The sequence below is a fragment of the Sus scrofa genome, chromosome 7 (assembly GCF_000003025.6).
Source record: "Sus scrofa isolate TJ Tabasco breed Duroc chromosome 7, Sscrofa11.1, whole genome shotgun sequence".
Classification (NCBI taxonomy): Eukaryota; Metazoa; Chordata; class Mammalia; order Artiodactyla; family Suidae; genus Sus; species Sus scrofa.
The window spans coordinates 17627967-17648587 of NC_010449.5; the positions used below are offsets into that span (position 1 = coordinate 17627967).

A 20621-nucleotide genomic window follows, 5' to 3' on the forward strand; every position below is an offset into this window, starting at 1 on the left:
TGTTGTTGTTGTTGTTTTTGCTTTTCAAGGCCACGCCTGTGGCATATGGAAGTTCCCAGGTTAGGGGCTGAATTGGAGCTTTAGCTGCTGGCCTACACCACAGCCACAGTAATGTGGGACTCTAGCACCATCTGTGACCTACACCACACCTCACTGGCAATGCCAGATCCTTACCCCACTGGGTGAGGCCAGGTATTGAACCCACATCCTCATGGTTACTAGTCAGGTTTGTTTCCATTGAGCCACAACAGGATCTCCCTAGGTTTTATAAAAACACAACATCCTAGTTCTTCACCTAACCCTCAGGCCTTTCCTGTTTTTTCCTCTTTCAAAGGTTTATTTCCTCATTCCACCCTGCCTCTCCTTCCAAACACAGATTTTATGACTCATTTTTTTCCTGTTTAATATCTATTTGATCACAGAGCTCTCACCTAATTTCTCCAGTTTTGACCATCACTTTCAATGTAATGACTTGCAAAGATACAAATTTTAACTCTGACTTCAAGCTATCTGCAAGATACCTATCTAGTTTTGTAATGTCCCACCTGGGTTTTTCCACGCCCCTTAAAAGTTAGCATATCTGGGAGTTCCCATTATGGCTTAACAGGTTAAAAACGCAACATAATGTTTGTGAAAATATGGGTTCCCCGGCCTTGCTCAGTGGATTAAGGATCCAGCACTGCTGCATGCTGCGGGTAGGTAGCAGATATGGCTCTGATCCAGCGTTGCTGTGGCTGTAGCTTAGGTCTCAGCTGCAGCTCTGATTCGATCCCTAGCCCGGGAACTTCCATATGCTGCAGGTGCAGCGCTAAAAAGGAAAAAAGAAAGAAAGAAAGAAAAAAGGCATATCTGAAAGCAAACTCCTTTCTTCCTCTCTAAATTCCTTGCACAATGACTTTTCTGAGTTCAGGAGATTTTAGAAGCTATGCTCTAGTCTGATTCTCCCACTCTTTGGGATAGACTTATCTAATTAGGCATCAAGAATAATCTAGATTTTTCTCTTCACCCTCGTCCCCATTTTCCAAAAAATACGTCACATTCAATTCTTAGCTGGATTGTGTGGTGACTTTCCCTGTACCTCCTGTAAAAATGAATTTTTAAAGTAGAAACCAAAGGAAACACTCTGTAATATTTTCATCATGTGTCATTTAAGACTCTCCTACAATAAAAGCACATAAGCATTTTTATTAATGAACTGAATTTTGTGATTTGGACAGAAAATGTGTTTGCTCTGAGATGGCCTCAATATTTCCAAGTCGCATCTTAGATGATGTGTATGTGCAGTGAAGTATGAGGATGGACTGAGATTTATGAATTTATAATAGGTGCCACACTGGTAAGAGCTAAAGGCAGAAAGTTGTGTATGACTAAAGAAAACCAGAGAAACAGCTTTCAAGAAATCATGGGACCAACTAGCCTGCACTTGACCTGACCAAATGCAAACTGAGAAAAGGAAGCAGCTTCTAAATTTGAAATCAAACCAGGGCAGAGAAGCTACAAATTAGGAATCAGAGAGTGAAGATGGATGAAGCCTGGGACCTGTAAGGAGAAGGAAAGCTCCATACCTGGTATACTGGCCCTAATGGCAGGGAAAGTTTTGGCTGCACAGGTTAAAAGAATCAAAACTGTTTATATGTTTCCTCTGAGACATCATGGCTCTTAAAAAATTCTTGGCAATGTTTCAATTATACTACAGAAATCTGTTCAATGTGGGCTCTCAGATTTCAGCCAGGGATTTGCTGTCAAATGTTTTGGTTCTGATTCACGGCAAATTTTCACATCATTTATAGGAAAGTTTCTGATTAACTCAGAGAACATACATATACAGGACGTTGAAAAAGCATGTTTTCAAATCTTAAAAGGAAAAAGAATCATTTTAAATCTCCTCTGTATTTATATATTAAAAATCCACCCATGTACTCTTTCATACCTAAAGAGGTCCTTGGTTCCTCTTATGTGGAATGCAATTTACATGTAATGATTTGTTTCACTTGTTAAAAAAAAAATATGCAGCTGCACTGCATAAAATCTTGCAGATACTTTATGATGATTTTCAGAAATTGGGTTCCTTAATACTCCATTTGCTTTGCCTAGAAGAATGCTCCAAATGGACTGTTGCAACATCTCAGCTTTCTTTTGTTATTCTTCTTGGTAGATTCAATGGACAGGCTATACTTGTAATCAAACTTGTGCCTCCTGAAGTTGTCAGTTTTGGTCTGAAACAGCATGACTGAAGGTTCGTTTGTCTTGTCAGAGTCCAAAAGGGCACCTGAGTTTTATCCCTGGCTCCCTCCCTTTCTTTGCTTTTCAGAATAACCTGCAGTGTCACTTGGATTTTGGCCTTCACTCCTGGGCGTGTGCATACTGGCGGGAGAGGCTTCTTCTGTTTGCCTTCCTACTGGAAGGAGTTGAGGCTGGAAGGAGTGGGAAAATGAAATTTGAAGGTATTAATTTTTAAACTCCCGAATCAGCTGCTGTACCTGTCACTTTAGGCTGCTGAATTTCATTAGTGTTGACAGAGATGAACGACATGTCCTAATTGAGGGCTGGCACCTACAGGTTGACAGCACTGGCTTCTTTATCAGCAGGAGCATAAGAGCCTCATTTCCCATGTTTGATGTTCTGAGAAGCAGTCACCATCTCCAGGGAATGAGTAGCAGGTAGAGGGCAATGGACCTGCAAGCCAGCATCCAAGGAAAATCTCTTCTTCTTTCTCTCTCCCTTTCTCCTTTTCAGCTACTATGGTTGCATCTTTGTAAGCCTTCAATAATAGAAGTGGAAGAAAAGAGGGTGAATGAGGATAGGAAGAAGCGACATAGAGAAAAGGGAAACGTATGACAGGAGAGAAGAAATGAGAGTACAAATATTTGAGCTCATTTAAACGAAATCTCATGATTTTTATACTGTGTCTTCAGGTCATTTTTCTTTTCAGTTTAATCAGTTATTTAAAAGCAATAGCTTTGAATCGACATTCTGTCCATATGTGCAGTTGCATGAATACAAAATTTACTTATACTAATAAATCTGGTATGACTTTATTTAACTAAAACTATACTCAGATGTGATCAAAAGGGTTCAATTGATTGTATTTCTCTCTACCATTCCTTTTCTGTGCAAATGAATACATGCTTAGCATTGTCATATACAATACACACTTACACAGCTAGCCATATATGGTATGCACTAGACAGTCAATAACTGCTCATTTAGTAAGGTTTGGTAAGGGAGCAATTCATGAATGAAACTTTGTTTCATTAGTTTAATATATATGTATGTGTATGTTATATATCTCAGCATGTTTTACTTACAACCTTAAAATATTTTAAAACACAGAATTATTTAATATATTTTTTAATGTATGCACTATTTGGCTTTGTCCACAGGCTATTCTGTAATGGTTCTGCAGGTCAGTAGCAATTAAGAATATTTGACTCAGATCAGAATTTCAGACATATTTTTGCCACTTATTGTGTGTATAATCTTGGTAAAATCACTTAAACTACAAATTAGTAAGAAAACAAAAGGATACTTCTATACAAAAACAAGGAGATATTTTCAATAGGTACTTCCCCCCAAAGGCCTATAACCATCAGAGAAAGTCATGGTTGCATCATAATGAAATACCACTACACAGTCAGAAGAATGGTAGACATTAGAAAGCTTGACAATACTTTAATAGTAACTCATCAATTTCTGATGTAATTATAAAATGGTGAAACCACTTTCTACTATCTAATGAAGATATGTATAGGTATATCCTTATAATCCAACAATTCCATTTCTAAGTATGTGTCCTAGAGAAATGCATGCATATATGCACCAGAAGATAGGAATAACGAAAGTTTTAGACACATTATTCAAAACAATCACAAAGTAAAAATAATCCTAATATCATCAATAGGGCAATGGATAAATCATGAATTAGGAAAAATGATTGAACTGAAGTTATAAACAATGCCATCAATGAATTTTAATCAACATAAGGCTGAACTGAAGAAACCAGACATAAGTGAAGAAAGACTATAAGATTTTGATTATGAAAGGTCTTAACCACTTTGTATGAGGGGGGATATTTAAACAGTAAAGCAATAATATGATTAGTATAAAAGTTGAGATAGTAGTCATCTTTAAGGAGGAGGAAGGAGGTTGAATTAGCAAGTGACACTTAGTGTCTGGGGAGCTGGTAATACTCTATTTTTTTGACCTGGGTGGCACTTACCTGTACTTTTATACTTTGTACACTTATTTACACGTGGTGTTTTCACAACACAAATAAATCTTTACAATGCAATACTTTTAGCTCTTTGTACCTATTTCTGCCAGTTCTCCCAAGGAAGAAATTCACAGTATCATAAGCAGCTATATTTGGCTTTTAAAATCCAATCGAACATTTCCAATTTTTAACCCCATCTCCTTAATCCCATAAATATTCCATCTCTTTGACCCAGTGTCCTTAGATTAAAGTTAGGCATCTTGAAGCAGAATGTTTTAAATGATTACTTTTGCCTAGTGCCCTTTCAAAAGAATCAGACCAGCTAGGAGAAAAAGTCCCCCTTTGTTGGTAGTTGGGCGTGGTTAAGATTTGAGCTCATAATTCTTCCCCTTGATTGTGTCGATCATATTCTTTGGCATGCCTCCCATAGGTTTTTTTTCCAAATTTGCTCCGCATCCCTTGTGTGAAAGTAAGCCATCTTCCAACAGACTGTGTGGGATTTCTGAGGACCCTCATTCTGACTGTTAGGTCCTACACTCTCTCTTTCCTCTTGTGCAGGCCATCAAGATAAGGCATTGGGAGAGAACTGGGCTTCCTTAGAGTCACTCTCTGGGTCCTCTACCAATAGGTAGTTCACACTCAACCTTAAGAAAGTTTGGGAATTTCTAAGACAGCAATTTGGCTAGGGTATTATCTAATCTGTTTGGTGAATTGCGAAAGGACCTGAGATTAGACCTGAGTCTGAGGCAACTGGGAGTTCAAGATAAGGGGAGGGGATGAGTCTCAGGGTGGAAATCCCCAGGATGGAAAAACGCAGCTAACAACTTTCTTTCATTTTATTCCTTTAGACAGTCCTTCCCTCAGGCTCACCGTCAAACTCTCAGGGAAGAAGTATTAGGGAAAAGGATTTATCCCCAACCCTGGTGTGGACCTTCAGTTAAGTCCTATATCAATGGTCCGGGGTAAGGAAAGATAAGAACTGATGCAGTCTTTTTATATTTCTCATTTCCAAGTGGCCACCAGTTGCCCTCCTTTTCTGGTTGCCATGTAGAATAGCCTTCAGGTTCTCCAAAATTTTCTTGTTGCTGCTATTCTTGTTGTTTCCTGCATTACATGTTTTAGTCTGTATTTTTTTTTTCAAGGGTTTCTGTGTGCGTGTGTGTATGTGTGTGTGTGGTGGCAGGTAGAGAAATTCAATTTAGTGAGATGGAGAGCCTGAGTCCGACTGTGCTTGGGTATATGTGGGCTTGACAAGCAGATGCTAACATAGGCCCAGATCCTAGAAAACTATAGAATTCATTACATCTTAAGTGTGTTGTGGATCTAGTCAGAATCTGGAGGCAAGGCTACCAGGGAGCATAAAGGCAAGAAATCAGGTCTGGAAAATACAGAAGGAAGAAAGGGCAAGAAGGCCAAAATCATGTGGACAGAATAATCCACACAGGTTGCGGGTGGGATATTATTAGCCTCTCATGCACGTTAAAGACATGGAATATGTACTCAGCATAGTGTAACTATGCATTGAATTCAGTGATGCAACTTTTAAAGAGAGTTATTGAATATTTTCCACTTCTATCATCATTAATTACCTATTTTGTATCCTATACTCCTCAAGGATAATGGGAACCTGACATGCAGTGTGGGGGAGCTAGTGGTAGAGAATGACATATAAAACATAATATGTATAATAATATAGACTCAGGTACTTCAATTTCAAGCTGATTGGACTAAGTGCACAGATGAAGGAATTTGATCTCATGCAAGGACAGGAAATCTTCTTCCACTGTAATATGACAAAGGGTAAAGTGTTGGTGTTGAAAAGCAGGGGGAGTTGATTTTTCTCAGGTAAGAAGCTGAAAGTATCACCTAGTATGGATGAGAAGTTGGCAAAAATGTGAAGATCTGGGGAGAGGGTTAAAGGTTTAAAACAGCAGAGCACAGAATCAGAGAGAGGAGTATGGAAACACAGACATATTGTCAAGACAAGTAAGACCAGTTGAAAATCATGAATCTACAGTAAACCAATATGGGTAATTTTGTGGTATTTTTAGCCATTTGTAACCATCCAGGTTGGATACATCCATGATTGAAGTTGTTTAATGGGACCGAAGGAAAGAAAATACAAGAAGATTTGGGGACACTGGGCAAGAGAACTAGTTGGCTGTTGCAAAATGAAGTGTTGATGTGATATTGAACCTCTTGTTAAATACATATTCACAGTCAAGATGATATGTTCAAGATTGAAGGACAACAACCTATTCAACAGTAACTAAAACAACCTTCTATTAGTTGAATGGTATTAATTTCTCTTTAAAACAGCTTTGTTTAGAAATTAAAAGAAAATTATATGCAAGCTAAACACCTTGAAGTCTTCCAACACTTTTTTTTTGTTTCAGTCTATAAAAATATTTAAAAGAGCTACAAAATTGGGTAATTTGAGAAGCAGTTACCAGACAAAATTTGACCTTTTTAGCAATGAATGTGCTAGAAAATGAAAAAAGGTTTAGATGGGATGATGACTTAAGTGCCACCTCATTAAGGTACAGAGATATACTTGCCAAGATATTTGAAGAAGAGCTTAAATAAAAAGGGTGTGAACATAATCTGTGGCTGATTTTCTCACCTCAGAAAATATACTTTATGACTAAGGCAAACACAAAGAGTGAAAATAATAAGTCTGGTTTCTAAGTTTTTAGCTTTTGTCTGTAACAAGTAGGTAGAAAACATGTTCCCTTCAAGTTAAAATTCATCACAATGGAACTCAATAACCACTTAATATGATTACAGACTGAATCCAGCAAAACATCAGTGCTGATGACAATGGAGAACAGAGATGTGCCATTATTAGTAGATACCTGAAAGAACCTCTCAAATTGATAATGAACACCTTGGCAACACTAGGATGGAAGTACTACTCAGTACTTTGAGGTCACTCTGGTTGTGAAAGTTGATGAACATGGAGATAAGTAAGTTTATTTTATTTTATTTTATTTTATTTTATTTTATTTTATTTATTTTATTGTAACATGATATTTTTCAGCCAGAGGAATTGTCAACAGATCAAAACCAAACCATGCGCTTAAAAACAGATACAGTGCAATAATCCACTAGCTAGACAATCTCGAAAAAAAGCTTTACTTTCTTAGCCTCAATTTCTTCATTTATAAATCAATGTGATGCTACTCAATAATTTCTAAAAGTCTTTTCAATTCAAATATTATGTTGCTTTGAAAGATAGTATTTTGTGGAATGTGCATATTATCTCTACACAGCTTGTCAAAAGAAAGAAAATGAATTATTCCAATGATATCTTAAGAGGGTGATTTAGCAGGTTTGTGGACTGAGAAAAGTGACCAAAAAACATAAAACTTAGTTTTGTGTCTGGTTATTCCATCAAATGTTGTTGACATTCATTTCCATGATGGTGGCATGGGAATTTTCATACAAGCTTCCTGCTGCTGGATCAACATACAAAAGAACTTTGATCAAATAGCATGATAAAACCAGAAAGGACTATAAAAGAGAAGAAATTTGTGGTCTGTGCAGGTTTTATCACATGTCATTATTAACCTATGGAAGCCAAGAGGCTATGCAGTTACTTTGGGGTTAAGGGCACAATATTTGTAGGTCCCCTAGGAAAATAGGTAGTGGGTTTGTTTGGACTATAAGGATTGCATGTAGTAGATCTGTTAGACTAATTCTCCCCACTGCCCACAATTAATCTTTTAATAAAAGCAGCCTCAGATAAAGTCCCTGAAGCCTTGAGTGACCTTATAGATTGGATACTAAAGTTCATGTGGATGAGAAAATTTACAAGAACATCTCAGGCAATTTTGAAAAAGAACAGTGGTGAAAACAGTGATAGGACTGGGGGTAGGGAGAGGTTTATTCTCTGTGAAGCAAAACATTTTAAAGAATGGACATTAGAATTCTATCATTTTAGCATAGGAATAGTGAAAAAGATCATTGGTATAGAGTAGAAAGTCTACTGAATAGACATTTCTCCAAAGAAGATATACAGATGGCCAGCAAACACATGAAAAAATGCTCAACATCGCTGACTATAAGAGAAATGCACATCAAAACTACCATGAGATACCACCTCACACCAGTCAGAATGGCCATCATTAATAAATCGACAAATAACAAGTGCTGGAGGGGCTGTGGAGAAAAGGGAACCCTCCTGGACTGTTGGTGGGAATGTAAACTGGTACAGCCACTATGGAGAACAGTTTGGAGATCCCTTAGAAATCTATACATAGAACTTCCATATGACCCCGCAATCCCACTCTTGGGCATCTATCCGGACAGAACTCTACTTAAAAGAGACACATGCACCGCATGTTCATTGCAACACTATTCACAATAGCCAGGACATGGAAACAACCCAAATGTCCATCGACAGATGATTGGATTCAGAAGATGTGGTATATATACACAATGGAATACTCCTCAGCCATAAAAAAGGATGACATAAAGCCATTTGCAGCAACATGGATGGAACTAGAGAATCTCATCCTGAGTGAAATGAGCCAGAAAGACAAAGACAAATACCATATGATATCACTTATAACTGGAATCTAATATCCAGCACAAATGAACATCTCCCCAGAAAAGAAAATCATGGACTTGGAGAAGAGACCTGTGGCTGCCTGATGGGAGGAGGAGGGAGTGGGAGGGATTGGGAGCTTGGGGTTATCAGACACAACTTAGAATAGATTTACAAGGAGATCCTGCTGAGTAGCATTGAGAACTTTGTCTAGATACTCATATTGCAACAGAACAAAGGGTGGGGGAAAAACTGTAATTGTAATGTATACATGTAAGGATAACCTGACCCCCTTGCTGTACAGTGGGAAAATAAACAAACAAACAAACAAACAAACAAAACAAAACAAACCAAAAAAAAAAAGTCCCACCTAAATAAAGATTATCAACAAAAAGAAAAAAAAAAGAAATAAATCATAATGTCTTTCCAAAAACAAGAACAAATGACAAATAGTGGCTTTTCTCTAAGTGATGAATTATAGTAGTTTGTATTTTACAGATTTACTTTTGTAGCATTAATAAAAATTATTTTATTAAGTAAATAAAAAAGAATAGAAAGTCTATTTAATTTGTTAATTTAGAATATTAAAATGGGAAAAACCTAAAATATTCTACAACATGGTGAAAAATTCACCATCCTTTTTTTCAAAAGTTATAATCCTTAACTCAAATTCACAAAATTCTAATCATGGAAGAATAAAACTATAAAAATCATAAAATCAAATGTAGGAGAATATGCTCACAAACTTGATGCTGGTTTGAGTACATTATCACAGTACAAATCCAAAAGCCATAAAGAAAGAAATATTTAGTAATAATAGGGACGGGATTAAGATGGGAGAGGAGTAAGATCTGGGGCTCACCCTCTCCCCAAACACATTTAAAAAAAACCCATCTACTTGTAGAATGATTCACAAAAACATCTGAACACTGACAGAAGACCTTAAACCTCCAAAAAGAGCAAGAAACCCTCCACATAACTGTGTAGAACAAAAGGAAATAAGAGAAAGAGAGAGTGAGAAAGGAATTAGGATGGGACTAGCATTCCTGAAAGAGGAAGGGAAGCCACACCCTGAGAAGCCAGCTAACTGACAGGGAGATCAGCTGAGATGAAGCGACCTCAAAGGCTTAGAGAAAAGTGCAGCAGCTGGACTGACTGGGGAAAAGCAGAGAGAAAGCCACACAGACCATCAGTACCACCCCCCCCCCAAACACCACAACTGGAGAAGCTCAGGTGGGGCTGGGCACTGAGGTTCAGGCTCCAGAGGTCAGTCCCTGGGAGAGGACAAGGGTTGGCTGTGTGGAGACAGTTGAGGAGCTAGGGAGTAGTGCACCATGGGCTGGTAAGCAGAGCCCCACAGCCAAGGGAACCCGGGAGGTGGTCTAGGCCGCAGGAGAAGCAAGGCTGTATTGTTGGGGAGGAGGAGGGGTGGACTGCCATAGGAATATCTTTCTCTGAACACATGAATACTTTTGAAGGGCAGGGCACCTCTGGCACAGGGTACAGGTGGTGAAGCACCTCTTGCACAGGCAACAGGAGTCAGGGAGCCTCTCGTACAGGCTACAGGTGACCAGGTACCTCTTGTGTGGGCTAAGGGCAGTGGGGAGCCTCCTGCATGAACCAAGTGTGATGGGATGACTTTTGTATGGTCTACAGGAGATGGGAGCAAACCAGCAGTTATCTCAGACTCCAGAGGTGGGCGTGGCCCACCAACATTAGGGGTCTGTGAACAGACACCCCCCTGTGGCCTCAGTCAACTCAGAGGTCAGCACAGAGAAGGACACTGCAACCAAGCACCACCATTGTTGCTCTCACTCCCCTGGGAACACACACACATGGCTCCCACTGCAAAATTCTGGGCACTACCAACACCTACTTGAGGGTCACTGCCATATCCCGGGGCCTTGCAACTAGGAGTAGCCTGTGCCACCTCCCAATGGGTCCTTGCCAACTGGCTACTAGCCCTGCCCATTGCCTCGATATCCCTGGAAACACACATAGCACTCTATCAAGTGGATAACAGCCTGCATACACAGAAGAAAGAGATAGCAAGTATCCCAACCAAAAGGATCCCTCACAACAAAAATAGTAAGCCCTTACAAAATACCCAGGGCTGCTCTCACATATAAATGGCCCTCCAAGACTAAGTAGTTGTTTTCCCTAAACTCATAGGATAAGAAATATATAAATAAAATGAAGAAGCTCAGGAACCATTAACAGGAAAAAGAACAGGAGAATTCACCTAAAGGAGCAGACAATGAAACAGACTTCTGCAGTCCAACAGAAACTGAGTTCAAACAGGAGATAGTGAAGATACTAAAGGAACTAAGGGCGGATATGAAAGAATTAAGACCAGATATGAACAGTAATGCGATTACCTTAGAAAGGAACTAGAAAATATAAGGAGGATCCAAGAAAAATTAGAAAATACATTTACAGAGATGAAAGCTGAGTTAAAGGCAGTGAAGAGCAGAATGAATAATGCAGAGGAACGAATTAGTGACTTGGAAGATAGAATAATGGAAATCACCCAATCAGGAGAACAATCAGAAAAACCAAATGAAAAAGCATGATAGCAATATAAGAGATCTACAGCATAACAAAAAGCAGGCCAATCTACATAAGAAGGATTCCAGAAGGAAAAGAAAAAGAAAAGGAGATTGAAAATATATTGAAGAAATTATTCCTGAAAACCTTCCAAATCTAAAGGAAACATATATGAAGATTCAGGAATCACAGTGGGCCCCAAACAAATTGAACTTAAACAGGCCCACACCAAGACATATTATAATAAAAATGGCAAAAGTTAAAGATAAGGAGAGAATGCTAGAGCAGAGCAAGAAGAAAAAAAAAAGAGTAAATTATAAGGAAACCTCCATAAGGTACCAGCTTATTTCTCTACAGAAACACTACAGGCCAGAAGAGAGTGACAAGATATATTCAAATTTCTAAAAGGGAAAAAATTTGCTGCCTAGAATACTCTACCCAGCAAGAATACCATTTAAAATAGAAAGAGAAATAAAGAATTTCTCCAACAAATAAAAACTAAAAGACTACAGCAAAACTAAAACCATTCTAAAAGATATACTGAAAGGGCTCCTCTAAATAGAAAAGATGTGAGAAGAAATAGGTTGGAGATAATCACAGCTGGAAAGTAATCAAATAAGCCAGTATACAGATCAAAAAACAGACAAACAAACAAAAAACACTCTTGTAAAAGTGATGATAAATGCAAGGAACAACAAAAGGATAAACATGAAGATGTTAAAAAAGGACATCAAAAATGTAAAATGTGGGGAAGGAAAGTAAGAAAATCTCAACTTTTTTTAGAAAGTGATTGACCTTTTTGACTATCAGGCTAAAGCAAGCAGATATAGGAAGGGGTTAACATACTTGAAAAACAGGGCAACCAAAAATCAAAACCAAACAATACATTCAGAAAAACTAAGAAGAAGAGGACACAGGGAAATTAAAAAATACTTCGAGACAAATGATAAAATAAAAGGAAATCATCCAACCAAAAAAAAAAAAAAAAAAGGAATAAAGGAGAAACATGGAATCAACTGGAAAACAAAGTTTAAAATGGCAATAAATACAAATTCATCAGTAATTTCCTTATAAGTCAATGGACTAAATGTCCCAGTCAAAAGACACAGAGTGGCAGACTGGGTTAACAACAACAACAAAAAGAACAGCCTGCAATATGCTACCTACAAAAGACTCACCTTAAGGCAAAGGACACATATAAATTGAAAGGGAGGGGATGGAAAGAGGTGTTTCATGTGAATGGAAAAGACAGGAAAGCAGGAGTTGCAATACTCATATCAGACAAAATAGACTTTAAAATGAACCCATAAAGCAAGACAAAGAAGGATGCTAATAACATGAGGATCAATTCAAGAAGAGAATATTATACTCGTTAATATACATGCCCCTAATATAGGAGCACCCAAATACATACAACAAATACTAAGAGACTTAAAAAGAGAAAATGATGGGAATACAATAATAGGCGACTTTAACACCAAACTCACATCAATGGACAGATCCTCTAGACAGAAAATCAGTAAGGCCACAGAGATCCTAAATGATGCAATAGAAATGTTACACTTAATTGATATTTTCAGGACATTACATCCAAAATATCAGCATATATATTCTTTTCAAACACACGTGGAAGATTCTCAAGGTTTGACCACATACTGGGGCACAAAACTAACCTCAACAAATTTAAGACTATATAAATTATTTTAAGTGTATTCTCTGACTGCAAAGGCATGAAACTAGAAATCAACCACAGGAAAAGCAATGAGAAAAAACTGACTACATGGAGACTAAACAATAGGCTACTAAAATACCAATGGGTCAGGAAATCAAAGGGGAAATTAAAAAATACTTCGAGACAAATGATAATGAAAAACAACCATTCAAAATCTATGGGATGCTGCAAAAGCAGTTCTTAGAAGTTTATAACAATACAGGCTTTGCTCAAAAAAAGAAGAAAAATCTCAAACCAACAGCTTAACCAACCACCGAATGAATTAGAGAAAGAAGAACAAAGAAAACCTAAAGTCAGCAGAAGGAAAAAAAAAATCATAAAGATCAGAGAGGAAGTCAATGAAATAGAGATTAAAAAAAAAAGTAAAGAAAATCAATAAAACCATGAAAAGGTAAATAAAATTGACAACCCTCTGGCCAGACACACCAAGAAGAGGAGAGGAAGAACTCAAATAAACAAAATAACAAATGAAAATGGAGAAATCTCAACAGTACTACAGAAATACCAAAAAAAACTATAAGAGAATACTGTAAACAATTATATGCCAGCCAATAGATACTACAGAAATACAAAAAACTATAAGAGAATACTGTGAACAATTATATGCCAGGAGGCTTTGACAAAATGGACAACTTTCTAGAGACATACAGCCCACCAAAAGTGAATGAAGATGAAATAGATTAATTGAACAGACCAATTACTAGAAATAAAATTGACTATGTAATAAAAACACTCCCTACAAAAAAAAGTCCAGGACCAGATGGCTTCACAGGCAAATTCTACCAAACATACAAAGAAGAAATTATACCTATCCTTCTTAATCTTTTCCAAAAGGTTGAAGAAGAAGGAGTAATTGCAAAGACATTCTTTGAAGCCAACATCACCCTAAAACCAAAGCCAGACAAAGATACTACCAAAAAATAAAATTATAGGCCAATATCTTTGATGAATATAGACATAAAAATTTCTCACAAAATTTTGGCCAACCAAAACCAACAACATATAAAAAAGATTATACACCACAACCAAGTGGGATCATCCCAGGTTCACAGGGATTGTTCAACATATGCAAGTCCATAAATGTCATACACCACATTAACAAAAAAAAAGAAATCAAAAATAAAAGTCAGAAATAAAAGGCATTGGAAGAGAAGAGGCAAAATTGTCATTCTCTTCAGATGACATGATACTGTATATAGAAAAACCTAGGACTCCACACAGAAACTACTCAAACTGATCAATGAATTCAGCAGAGTAGTAGGATATAAGATTAACATTCAGAAATTGGTTGCATTTTTATATACTAACAAAGAAATATTAGAAAATGAATGTAAAAATGCAATCTCTTTTAAAATCATACCTCCCAAAATTAAATACATAAGAATAAACCTAAGGAGGTGAAAGACTTATATTCTGACAACTATAAAAATTAATCAAAGAAATTAAAGATGATTCAAAGAAATGGAAAGATATTCCATGCTCCAGGATTGGAGGAATTAATATCACTAAAATGGCTGCACCACCCAAAGCAATCCTTAGATTCAATGTGATCCCTATCAAATTACCCATAACATTTTTCACTGAACTAGAACAAACAACCTAAAGTTTTATATGGAACCATAAAAGATCCAGAATTTCTAATCCAATCCCAAGGGAAAAAAAAAAAAAAAAAACAACAGGAGACATAACTCTCCCACACTTCAGACAATATTACAAAGCTGCAGTAATCAATACAGTATGGTACTGATATGAAAACAGACCTATAGATGAATGGAATAGAATAGAGAACCTAGAAATAAACACAGACACCTATGATCAATTAATCTTTGACAAAGGAGGCAAGAATATAAAATGGGAAAATGACAGTCTCTTTAGCCAGTGGTGTTGGGAAAACCCGGACAGCTCTATGTAAATCAATGAAACTATAATATACCCTCACACCATACAAAAAAATAAACTCAAAATGGCTTAAAGACTTAAACATAAAACAAGACACCATAAAACTCCTAGAAGACAACATAGGCAAAACATTCTCTGACATCAAACTTATAAATGTTTTCTTAGGTCAGTTGCCCAAGGCAATCAAAATTAGAAACAAAAATAAACCAGTGGAACCTAATCAAACTTACAAGCTTTTGCACAGCAAAGGAAACCGTAAAAAAACCAAAAAGACAATCTATGGAATACGAGAAAATAGTTTCAGAGATGCAACTGACAAGGAGTTAATCTCTAAAATATGCAAACACCTCTACAACTCAACAGCAAAAAAAAATGAATAAAGTAAAATAAACAACCCAATTTAAAAATGGGCAGAAGACTTGAATAGACATTTCCCTAAAGAAAATATACAGGTGGCCAACAGGCACATGAAAAATGCTCAACATCAATAATTATTAGAGAAATGCAAATCAAAACTACCATGAGGTACCACCTCATACCAGTCAGAATGCCCATCATTAACAAGTCAACAAATAACAAATGCTGGAGAGGGTGTGGAGAAAAGGGTACCCTCCTACACTTTGGAGTAATTGCAAAGTGTACACTATTGGTAGGAATGTAAATTCATACAACCACTATGGAAGTCAGTATAGAAGTATCTCACAAAACTAAATAAAGAATTACCCTATGCTGTAGCAGTCCCACTCCTGGGCATATATCCAGGCAAAACTTTCTTTGAAAAAGATACCTGCACCCCTGTGTTCATTGCAGCACTATTCACCATAGCCAAGACATGGAAACAACCTAAATGTCCATTGACAGATGAATGGATTCTGAAGATGTGGTACATATATTCATTGAATTGCTACTCAGCCATAAAAAGGAACAAATAATGCCATTTGCAGCAATGTGGATGGAACTAAAGACTCTCATATTAAGTGAAGTAAGTCAAAAAGAGAAAGACAAATGCCATATGATATCACTTAAATTTGGAATCTAATAGATGGCACAGATGAACCTTTCTACAGAAAAGAAACAAACTCATGGACATGGAGAAAAGACTTGTGGTTCCCAAGGAGGAGGGGGAGGGAGTGAGGTGGGCTGGGAATTTGGGTTTAGTAGATGCAAACTACTATTGTGTTTGGAGTGGATAAGCAATCAGATTCTGTTGTATGGCACAGGGAACTATATCTAATCACTTGTGATGGAATGTGATGGAGAATAACATGAGAAAAAGAACATACATATATATGTGTATATATCTGTGTATATATACACACATATATATTATATATATATTTATACACTGATATACATAATACATATATGTTTATAAAGCTGAGTCACTTTGCTGTATAGCAGAAATTGACAGAACACTGTAAATCAAGTATATTAAAAAATTAAAAATAAAGTGAAAAAAAGAAACAAATACCAAATGGAAACCCTATAAACAAAATTAAAATATAATTTGCGGACTAAAAATACTTATACTGTGTGTGACAAATGATTAATATCTAGAATAAAGGAAGAGCTGTTAAAAGACATTAGAAATCCAAAAAAGACAGGGGGAGAAAGGAAGGAAGGCAGGGAGGCCAGAGGGTGGGAAGGAGGGAACAAGGAAGGAAGGAAAGAAGAAAGCAAGAGGGAAAAGGGAAGAGGGAAGAAAGGAAGAAAGGAATGGAATATGGATCGTACTGCACATAAAAAGAAATACAGAAATGTCTGTGTATATTGTATATGTTGTATACATTTATATATTCCTTTATATGTTATTTATACATCTGGTATGTATTTATATATATTATTCGAATATTTACACATGGATATGGCCCGTTACCGATGAGGGCTGATCTTCAACTGCCAGAGTGATTGGACCACTGGGAATAAGCAAACAAAATCAAAAGTGAGGAGTAAAAATTAATGGCAGGTCTTATATTAGAAAAAGCATAACTGAGCCACAACACTGTAAATCAACTATACTCTAACAAAAATAAACAGTATAAAGAAATGAATAAGAAAAAGCATAACTGAGATGGGAGAGTGGGGTTTAACAAAAGAAGTTTTGAACATGAGAAGCAGGGGCTTCAGAATCTGGAGCTTGCTGACAGTGCAACAGAATGTTACTTTTACACCTAGGCTTGAGTAGGGTACTTAAAAACAGGAACAGATACTTCTAAACTGAGTATGGGACAGATCACGTCAGAAAATCTGAAGTTATTCATTGATAGCCTTCTTGAAGACCTGGGACAAAATGCTTCATGCTTTCTAAGGACTTTCGGACATCAGACAAACCCAAATGGATTAGGGTTGAGGCACTTTTACTTGTGTCTCTAGATTTTGCTGATACCACAAGATTCCATGAGAGAGACAGAAAAGTAGAACAGGAAAAATGGCCATACTTGATTATAAATTCTCTTCACCATGGATGTTGTGATATTTTATTCCTGGGAATGCAAAATTAATTTGAACACAACCACATCAAAATAAAATTTTACAATGATGTGATTTGGCCTAATCAAACATTTAAATATACTCTAGCATTCTGTTTAGGTTACATGAATTCTAAGAATACAATCTTATGTCAAGGTAGACTCAACTTCCATCTACTTTTCCTCTATTGTTATACATTCAGAGCTATATTTATAGGTACTGATGTGAAAATAGCACCTTTAATCATACTTTAGCCATGCCCAAGAACAGTTAAAAGATTTTATAGAGCTTGGTCAAGGTTTAAATTTATATGAAAGGCTCATGGTGGTCCTGAGTACACAGTTTTGTTTTGCTTTTAGCATAGTTAGATTTCATTATGTGCCCAATAAACATTTTATTGAGGGTTTCACAATGTCTATGGCCGTATAGCTATCTTAACAGCCAAAACGTTTGTTGAGCTTCATTTCTTTCGGTCATATTAGTTATGGGAAATTGGCTATTTGGGAACTGAAAGGACAGTCTGCTTAAGGCAGGGAGAAAGTAGCCTGGGGGTGACTTCAACTCTCTCTGCCTGAGGTTCTGTCCCACAGAAAGGTCTGCCCACTCCTGGGAGGTGATGTACTTTCTCTGGCCCTCAGAGCAGTCTGGAGGTGGGATGTCAGCAGAATATTCCCACCACACATTGTTCTGCCCATCTCAGTACTTAACTCTTTCCCCTGGTCTTCTTCCCAAGTTCCCACATCAACTCTGAACAGAGAGCAGTGAAGTGCCTTCCATAAGTAATTGGTCATCTAATGCTTAAAATAAATCACAGATTATGGAGCTCAGAATTAAAAGCCTTCTGTGATCTCATCCTGAACCATGTAACCTGCCTTTCCCATTTCCCTTCCGATGTCCCCAGCTCCAGGAATTATGCATTACATTCTTGTCCTCTGCTTTCACACCACTCTGGCTTATTCTCCTCCCCTTATATACTCTCCTGCTTGCCCTCCCATCTCTACATATTCTAAATTCTGCCATTCTTCAGAGCCTGGCTCAGCTTCCACATATTTCTAAAATCTTTTCTCAGCCTCAATTCCTTTTCATTGATATCTTTGGAATATCCTTGATAACGCTCTCACATCCTTCACCTTCCATTTATCTTGGGAGATGTCTCATTTGCAAAGTCTGAAAAACAAACAAACCTTGTCAAATCATGCAGTGAAGATGGCAACAGCCTCCAGGCTTTCTCTTTATATTTTATTTGGTGGTGAGGTATGCCTCTTGCTGAAATGGTGGCTTAGAGCTCTTTGAGTAATACTCATCAATGAAGGGGAATTCTGAGTCAAGAGGACACAGGACACTAGAGTGTCACAGTAAGGAAATCTAGTCTGAGCAGGTCCAATCTTTATCGGGGCACACCCTGAGCTTTAATCCGAAGTAGCTCAGGAAGACTGTGGGAAACTGGGTTTCCATAGCACCGCTCTGTACAGTTGCCTAGGAGATGCCCCTCTTTCACTGAATAACACCACCAATTTTTATCTGGGCACATTTCTGCCAGTTAGAATCTTACATCTCCCTTCTTCCCTTGGAGTTTCATGTAGGCCTGTGACTGTGTTTTGTTTAAAAGATATAAGTGAAAATTTCCTTCATGAATTATTCCTAATGTATGTTTCTTTCGCCCCTCTTTCATCTTGCTGTTTCGCACAGAAGGCTGGTCTTCAAATAGGCATCTTAGACCAGTAGGAGGGAACCACACTGTCCTGTGTCCTGTAGAGACTGTGAGAGGTGGAAGCATTTTAGGCACATTGTTATGTTAGGGTTTTGGTTACATGCAGCCAAACTTACTTTTGATAGGCTCTATAAAGCTTGGTTCACTTCTGCTAACCTAAGAGTTGTGAACCGAGTTCATTCCAAAACTCTAAGGAAATGACATGTAACAGAACCTGAAGTTACTTTGTGCCTTCTGATAGGTCATGACTACATCAGATTTTTGAAGCAAAAACCAGAAGAAAACTGACCTAAGACCCAGACCCCAAGCATTACACTAGTCTGGCCTCTCCTAGTCCTGTTTCCATGGTCATGTCTGGGTTTTGGCCCCATTGCTCATGTGGATGCATGCAGAAGTCTCTCTTCCAGTCTCTCCTTATCCAGTTCTCCCTAATACATACTACTACTGGCTATCTTTTCAAAGTAATGATTTTGAATGTCCTCATGTTGGCTAAAAGTGTAATTTCTTTCTCCTTTGCTATCTGACTTCTTTCAAGCTGCTTACCTCATAAGGCAACACATGCTCTCACTTCAAGCTCTTTCTCTGGTCTGTTCCTGTCTCCTCTTCCTTGTGCCACCTGTACATTATCAAAATTAATAATTTGCTTTTTCTATGATGAGCCCAACAATGATCTAGCTCCTACACATTGTCTGCATTATTCCTGATATTTGTGATGCTTTCTTACCATTTGAAAATGGTTTCATTCTATCCACCCTTAAAGATTCAGCTCAAATATTACCTCATATCTGATACTTCCTTTGATAATAATAAATATAGTGGTTTAATAATAATAATGACTAGTTTTGAGTAACTACTTTTAAATGAAAAACTATAAATCAAAGTTTACAGTACTTTCAAGTTAAAAATTTAACCTGCCATTTTATTACATATCTCATATCTATCCATCCATCCATCCATCCATCCATCCATCCATCCGTCCATCCATCTATATATCCACCATCTATGTGTATCTGAGTCAGAGACAAATGCCATTTATTATATACAACAAAACAGCAGCAAGAACAATATCAAAAGACAGGAACTCCAAAATTAGGAAACTCTGTTCTTATCTAGGCTTGCTAGTGACTGCCCATTCTCTCCTCTAGTAAAGAGAGAAGCCTTATCATGACACTTAGCATCTGTCAGCAGGGGAAGAGGGTAAAGGCACCTTTAGGATCATCACCTGGAATATAAATAAATCTCCTCCAGGGAAAGGAGGGGAAGGGAAGGTCTTTACCAGTGTTACCCCATGTTGTCTCCAGAGAGGGGGTGTCTCCGACTTACTTTCCTGGAATGTCTCCTAATACAAACATTGACTGTAAATGCCTTTGCTCAGAGGGCTTGAAACATGAAATGATCATGGAAAGTCATCTTCCAACAACTACCATATGTCAGGCACATGATAATATATTGCTTCCAATCCTAACTATAACTCTCTCATTTAGATATTAGTATTCCTGTT

The 20621-nt window shown here is 37.4% G+C and overlaps 1 long non-coding RNA gene across 1 annotated transcript in view; it reads left to right on the forward strand.

Annotated features, from left to right (window-relative positions):
- Positions 803–20621, forward strand: part of LOC106504342 — a 629832-nt gene continuing 610013 nt past the window's right edge. The window contains exon 1 of the long non-coding RNA XR_002346093.1: positions 803–7179. This is a non-coding gene — a long non-coding RNA (uncharacterized LOC106504342). The remainder of the gene's footprint in view (positions 7180–20621) is intronic.